We start from the raw sequence: 7,961 nt of genomic DNA, 5'->3' as shown, positions 1-7,961 counted from the left end.
ATTTGAACTATTTTAATTCATGCCAGGTTATATTTCTCTTTTTGTAACCAAGAAGAGTACTGTGGTGTACTTTTCAAATAAATTCAAAAGTATTTTATGAGATTAGTAACACGACTTGCAGTAAAGAATGAGGATGATGCAGTCATTTTCTTTAAAGGACCTCACAAACTTCTCTGTTTCCTGGCCTTTCCTCTTCGCTGAGACGCAAGCCTAGGTTCTCCCGACCTCTCTTTAAAGTTGCCACCTGCCTCTCATTTTAAGGGAAAAGACTAATGAGGTTTGTTTTAAGGCTCTTTCCTTGTGGTTTAATCAAGGTTTGGGAAAAGAGACATGAAGCTTTAGATTAGAAGATGATCAAAGCTCTATGGGAGGTATGATAATCATATAGGTTTTAAGATTTTGCCACATGTAATAATCACAATAGCAACATAACATGATTATTAATAATGTCTTACACTTATGTAACACTTATGCTGTATTCCGCTCAGTACTAAGTGATTTACATGTATTGAGTCATTTACTCCCCACAACACTCTAAGAGAGGTACTAATATTCTACAGCTGAGGAAATTGAATCAACAATATTAAATAACTTGCTCAAGGTCACTCAGCTAAAGTGAAAACATCAGGACTTGAACTCATGCTTTTTGTCCTTGCAATATTATTATAACATGTTAATCCATTCAGAGAGTTGTTATAATTCTTGTATTAAATTAGACAAACAGAAAATACAATTAGAGAAATATAGAAAATTATACTAAATATAATTTCTTGATCTATGCTTCTCAGACCCTCTTTCTTGGGATTAAAATGTGAATTTATGCAAATCACTGTTCAAATATTTATTGCATTAATAATTTAAGATTTCTATTTTTTTACCACATTAGATAATTTCCAAAGACATTCATAGTAGTTATCCAAATTCTTCATTCTTTTTTTCTATGCCCTCTCCAAATACAGTATTAGGGTACATGTGACAACTGAAGTTTAGATTCAGTCTTGGGAAAGAATCACCATGTGGCAAAAGAACTCAGTCTGCAAAGGTGTTAATTATGTCTGTTCTCAATTATGGTTGGCCCTGTAGGTAAATAAAATTATCCACTTCCATGTCTCCCACAAGTATGCAAAAGGAAATGATACGTAGGACTAGAAAGATCCTTTAAAATCAATTAAATACTCCCTGTCTTTTGCAGAGGAAAATAAGGTCCAGATTGATTAAAAACTTTGACCAAGATAATTTACCCAGGCAAAAGGTAGGAGTAAAATACAAAGATCATGTACTCTAGTGTCAGGGAATGTAGGTCAAATATTGGCTCTGCAATTCATTAATCAAGAAAACTTGAACATGTCACTTAACCTCTGGGAGGATCAAGTTTTTAACCAGTAAAATTAGCTAATGATAATTGTCATGAGGAACAAATAAGATATAAGTGACAGTGATTTGCAAACTATTAAGTGTTATATAAATGTTGGCCGTTATTAATTAGATCTTGCTTTCCCATATAGAGAGGAGATGGTATAAGACATATGTGTCATTAACAATTTAGAACTGGTTTCCATAGGAAGACAAGAGCAGGAGATATTATAGCTTCTATATACAATGTTCTGTAAAAGATTTCATACATTATCTCAAATACTAAATAATTAGATTACCATTCCTAGTTCATTTTAAAATCATATATTTATAACCCTGTAAAACTATTTTAAACTTGTTTTAGTCTTTTACAAAAAATGAAAAAGGATTTTGACATATTCTTGCAAAATGTTTGAAAATAAAATCGTGGGTTTTAGTCAAAATTTTTAATCTATATACCCAATCTCCTTATTTAAATTCTTTAATAGTTTTCATGAAATGAAAGGAGAAAATACCACTTCCACACTAGCAGATAAGTGATAAGATGTAAATCCATTTGAGGAAATGCTTCAACCTTCCTTTGCTATTTGTCTCTGAAATATGTTTCTTAGATAAAAACGATACAAATATGATATTGAAAACTTTTGTGAGCTGTTAACTGCAAAATGGATATGAGATCTGGGCTTTCTAGGCAGAACTGTGGCAAGGGTATCCAAGTATTTCTTGGGTCTAAAGCAAATTCACTAAGTTGTATATATTACCTATAAATATACATTCATGTGCATTAGGTAGACACAGCTTTTGTCTGTGAGAAGTGGAAATCCTTCACCACAAAGTTTAAGAGCTCTGAATATTTTATCAATCAAATTCTCCAGGATCCCTGGCAGCCAGCCTTACATCAAAGGGAAGATGAGTTCAGGGTCTCCATTTTCCTTCTAACATCCTCCCTCACTTCACTTCCTACACCAAAGGTCCACCCATTCCTGATCTTGCCCCCAAGAGGGAAGAAAATGAGAGAGAGTCTCCAGTCAACTCTTCTGCTCTTCTCACCCACCTCCTCAGATCCGCTCCTTTCAAAATGGGCAAAAACAGTGAGGAGAATCTATAGATCCCAAAAAGCTGAGAGAGCAAACAAGTATTGAACACACAGGTAAAAACATACTGGGAATGAAAAAAATGTATGAGCGAAATTAAGGTAGGAAAGATGAGGTTTCTCCTACTCAGCTTTTGCCCTGTACTTATTCCTCAGAAACCTGTCTCTGATGATAAGTGAGTCCATGCAACCTAAAATCCAGGACTTAAATAAACTAGAAAGAGTACAGCTCTAGTACAGCAACATGTAAAACTAGATGAATTTGATAAGAAAATAATTTTTAGTTAAAATTAAAAAATAAGGATGGGGAGGGGAATGGACAGGGCATTTTGTATGGAAAGTACAATATGATGCACTTGATAAGAAGGTGTGTTAAAGACACCTACAATGGACTCTAGCACTGCTTCAGGGGAACTTTCTTTTATATTTCTTTAGAGCATTTAACAAAATTTACACATACAAACATAAAATATCATATAAAACATAAGGTTTGCTTCATGTGCAGTCATACGCCACGTAATGACCTTTCTGTCAATGACAGACTGCATATATGATGGTGGTCCTATAAGATTAGTACCATCTAGCCTAGGTGTCTAGTAGGCTATACCATCTAGATTTGTGTAAGTACACTCCATAATGTTCACACAATGACGAAATTGTCTAATTATACATTTCTCAGAACATATCTCTGTTGTTAAGCAACACATGACTATACTCAATTTGAAGTCTTACCTGAATGATAGCACATGGAGGTAAGCTTTAACAGAAATCAAACCTTAAAAAATAAATTAAAATTTAAGATAAATGCCCTTGAGGGCTTTATGTCAAGGAAGACATCAGTCTTGCCTAGTGCAAGTAGGACAGAACTATGTCCTCCCTATCTTATTTCTGATGTTTTCATAATTTGCATTTAAAATTTTAAAAGAGTATCTGCCATTTGCATGATGCCAGACGTTTCCTATACAGTATTCCACTTGCCTGTTGCCAGGAGAGTAGGCATGGGACTGGATTCTGAGGGTACTGGAATCAAAGGTGGATGTATCATAAAGTTGGATAAAGCAGAGTAAAGGAAAACTCTCCCAAGATACAAGAATTAACACCTTGGTAAGGACCCTGGGAAACAACGCAAACATGCTGAAAGAATGGCCTTAGTACCATGGAGAACGTGATGAGCCATGGTAAGCAAGAAAGAAATGCCAGAATTGACATCCCAGATGGTGAAAGAAGGGATTAAAAAATTAGGTAAAGTGGGCATGCTAGAGTAGACATACCATGTAAGACGGGAAGGCCTACCAGATGTCTAGGTTCCATGGAGGGCCTAGAGGATTCACGGTTTACAATGAAGAATGAGTTGGTGAGAGGGGCGCCAACATCAGAAAGAATCTCAGTAGTAGCTCTCTTTTATAGGCCAGATAGTAAGAGATGCTATTTGTGATAGGCAGAATAATGGCCCCTGAAAGATGTCAATGTCCTAGTTCCCAGAACCTGTTAATATGCAACATTCACGGCAAAGAGACTTGGCAGATTTGATTAAGTTAAGGATTTTGATATGAGGAGATTATCCTGTATTATCTGAGTGGGCCTAATGTTAATCAGGCCCACTCCTTATAAGGGGGTCCTTATAAGAGAGAGGCAGGAGGGTCAGAGTCAGAGAAGGAGATGTGACTCTGGAAGCAGAGGTTAGAATGATGTGGTCATGAGCCAAGGAACGTAAGCAGCCTGTAGAAGCTGGAAAAAGCAAGAAAATGGATTGTCCCCTAGAGCCTCCGTAAGAAACGCAGCTGAGCCAACACTGATTTTAGCTCAGTGTGACATATTTTCTATTTTTACCTCTTGACCTTCAAGAGAATAAATTTGTGTTGTTTTAAGCCACAGTTTTTGGTAATTTGTTACAACAGCAATAGGAAACTACTACACTTTTAAAGAACTAGGCTAACTGATGGCGATGACACCCTAAAACAATGGAAACCAAATGGCCATGCTCACCAGCAAGGAGTCAGGTGGATACAATTACAGTAAAGAAGAGAAAGGTTTGAGTGGCAGTCAGGAGCCCTGACCCATAGAGAGGCTGTGGCTCCTAGAACATGGTGTCCTTAGGAGCAAGATAGATGGGGAGCCCACAGTGATACTACTCAGTCTATACAATGAAAAGAAGTCAAGAATGGATGACCAGAAGGCTGAAGCCAGTTGCCTCAATAAAAACTCATACTTCTTTTTCCAATTTTTGGATTTGAATCACTTTTCAAACCCATTGACTGGACAGGACTCTTGAAAAGTGTAGGGCCAGCCCCGTGGCTTAGCGGTTAAGTGCGTGCGCTCCACTACTGGCGGCCCAGGTTCGGATCCTGGGTGCCCACCGACGCACTGTTTCTCCGGCCATGCTAAGGCCGCATCCCACATACAGCAACTAGAAGGATGTGCAACTATGACACAACTATCTACTCGGGCTTTGGGGAAAAAAAAAAAAGAGGAGGATTGGCAATAGATGTTAGCTCAGAGCCGGTCTTCCTCAGCAAAAAGAGGAGGATTAGCATGGATGTTAGCTCAGGGTTGATCTTCCTCACACACAAAAAAAAACAAACAAAACAAAACAAACAGAAAAGTGTATATGGCAAAAATTTATCTAATATTACCATAATATATGCTATGACCAATTATTTGGGTAACCGTACTCTGGATAAAGATGAGTACCAAAACATTTTAAGGACTGCTTAAACTCAGAATCTGAGTTGACATTGTTACTCAGAGACCCCAAGTCTCCTCACAGCCCCGCCTATTAGATGAAGGGCATATGAGGGCCATGTAATAGAATCCTGGCCCCGACCCATCTCACAGGGGTCCACTGGTTCCACAGATATACCTAGTGTTTATCTTCCTAGTCCTTGAAAGTATAATTGAAATGGACATCTTGATAGTTGACACAACCCTCACTTTGGTTCTTTGGCCTGGAGGTGGGTGGGTGGGAAAGTAACCATAATGAGGAAGGCTAAGTGAAAGTCTTTGAAACTGCTTTCCCCCCGTGCCAAGATAATAAATCAAAAACAACATTCCCTGTCAGGAGGAGTGGCAGAAACTAGTACTGCTCTTGAAGGATGCAGAGGTGGTGGTCCCCATTATATTTCCATTTGATCTACCAATTTGGTTTCTACAAAAGAGAGATGGTACCTGAGAATTATAGTCATGCACCATATAATGACATTTTGGTCAATGACAGACCACATGATTTGATCAATCCTCTGCCAAATTCTGTCTCCTTCTTTTGTGTGTCACAGGTGTTACCTCCCCTCCCCCAATAAATTGCTTTTTCTCCTAACCCCACCTCTGTGTCTGCTTCCCAGAGAACCTGAATGACCTGTACAAAGAGGTAGGGTAGGGTGAAGACATGTGGATGCACCTATGGGAGTGGGCACAAGGTATGAAGATCTTTGTACCATTTGTGACAGTGGTTTTAAATGTCCAAAAATTTTTTCATACTCCTCTCTTCGAGTTTCCTATCCCTTGAGTTTGGGCTGAACTTATTTCTAATAAATAAAATAAAATGAAAGTAATGATGTGCAACTTTGGAGACTAGCTTATAAAAGGCACTGTAGCTTCCTGCCTCTTCTCTCTTGTATCATTTTCTCGGGAGGAAGCCAGCTGGCATGTCAGAGGATACACAGGGAACACTGAAGAGGACAATGTGGTGAGGAACAGAGGCCTTCTGCCAACAGTCATATGAGCGAGCTTGGAAATGGATCCTTTAGTCGCCAGACTGTAACCCTTGGCAACAACTTGACTGCAACCTCTTGATGGACCTTGAACCAACCAGCTACTTCTGGATTCCTGAACATAAATCGATGCAAATAATAACTGTTTGTTGTTTTCGCTGCCAAGCATTGGAAGAATTTGTTGCACAGCAATAAATAAACAATATACTTGTAAATGACTATCAGAAATTATCCGCTATTAAAGAAGCACCAGACAAACAGACAGAATGACTTGCCCAGTTGTCATTGTTCAGCCTCTGTCATCAGCCACTCCAGTGCTATTATAATGATTGCAAGAATGGCGAAGCCATGAGGGCAGGGATAAAAGCTATTCAAGGTCTCAACAACCTGGGCTCCCATTCACCAAGCCTTATCTAGCTGCTTCTGGAAGTCCAACCTGTCAGCAATAGAAAACAATGTTGAAACATCCTGTGAGGAAACTAACCAGCCAATTGGTGGCAAGACAGCTACATTGGACCCTTTCCTCTATGGGGCAGGAGAGGAATCCACTGGTCATATCAGTTACATCATATCCCATATCACTGAGCAGCTGCTGGCCTGTCAGAATGATTGAAGAGTCTGTCAAAAGTACAACTGAGAAGTCAGCTCAGAGATGATTCCTTGCAAGAGTGAGGTGTGATCTTCCAGGACACAGTGTATAGTCTAAATCAATGAAAATACGTGGTGCTGTGTCCCCATTGGGCAAATATATAGAAACCAATGGGTGGAAGCAGGAGCACTTACCCTCCTCTCAGTGACCCTGTTAGGGAACTTGGCCTCTCTGTCCCTGCAACTCTGAGACATAGAAGTGTGTTTTGAGGGCCTCATTTCAAAGGGGGAATAATTCCATTTAGGTCTCATTAACCATAAGCCACAGCTGCCACCTGGGCACTTTGGATTCCTCATGCTAAGGGACAAGTAGGCAAGGAGAGAAGTCAACATCTTGATAAGGATAATTAAACCTGAGCACTAAGCGAAGGTAGGACTTCAGAGTCTTGAAGATGCTAGTGCATTGTGGCTTGCTCACTTGCTGCTTTTGGAATCTTGTGAATACCACGTGACAAAGCCTGTGTTAACCTGCTATGATGACAGACACATGCTTCACTTACCCGTGTTTCTCAGTGGATAGGATGCCAAATATCAGTCATACGAGGGAGACTATCTTCGATTATCTAGCTACCAGGCACACCATCAGCTAAGTGCAGTGGAGGCATGAGCAAGCCAACAGAGATAGCTGAGGTGGTTCAGACTGCAGAATCATAAGTTAAATAAGTGATTGTTCTAAGTACCTAAGTTTTGGGTGGCATGTTATAGAGCAAGAGTGAATTGATACAAGAAATAACTTGCAAGGAGAAGGGTTTTAGAAACCAGGATACTGCTGCCATTTCTTCTCAAATGCTATGTGATCCAAAGATCATTCCAAGAAAACGGACATTCTTTATTAACATTAGGGCTTCTGAATCAAATCCTTTTCTCATCTACTATCCTGGTGACCTGATAGGGACCAGAGGTGAACCTTGAGGATCTCTTTATCTATTTTGTGTTTGGCTTAGCTTGAAGCCATGCCCTGGTAGCCTGCTCCATGTTGCCATTCTCCTGGTTCTAGCTTTGGCTTGGAACTCTCAGTCTTATCACAGTGTGTTCTTATGAGCTCTAGGACAAACACATTATGGCCACAATAAGTGGTTGTGTGATTATAATTTAAGTATTGTGTGGCAAACTTAAGAAGTAGCCCTGTACCCATTGTGTATTTATGATCTGTATTACTT

The sequence above is a fragment of the Ceratotherium simum genome, chromosome 36, assembly GCF_057802395.1.
Source record: "Ceratotherium simum simum isolate JZ-2026a chromosome 36, ASM5780239v1, whole genome shotgun sequence".
In the NCBI taxonomy this organism is placed as follows: domain Eukaryota; kingdom Metazoa; phylum Chordata; class Mammalia; order Perissodactyla; family Rhinocerotidae; genus Ceratotherium; species Ceratotherium simum.
Note: the sequence above shows the minus strand (reverse complement) of the source record.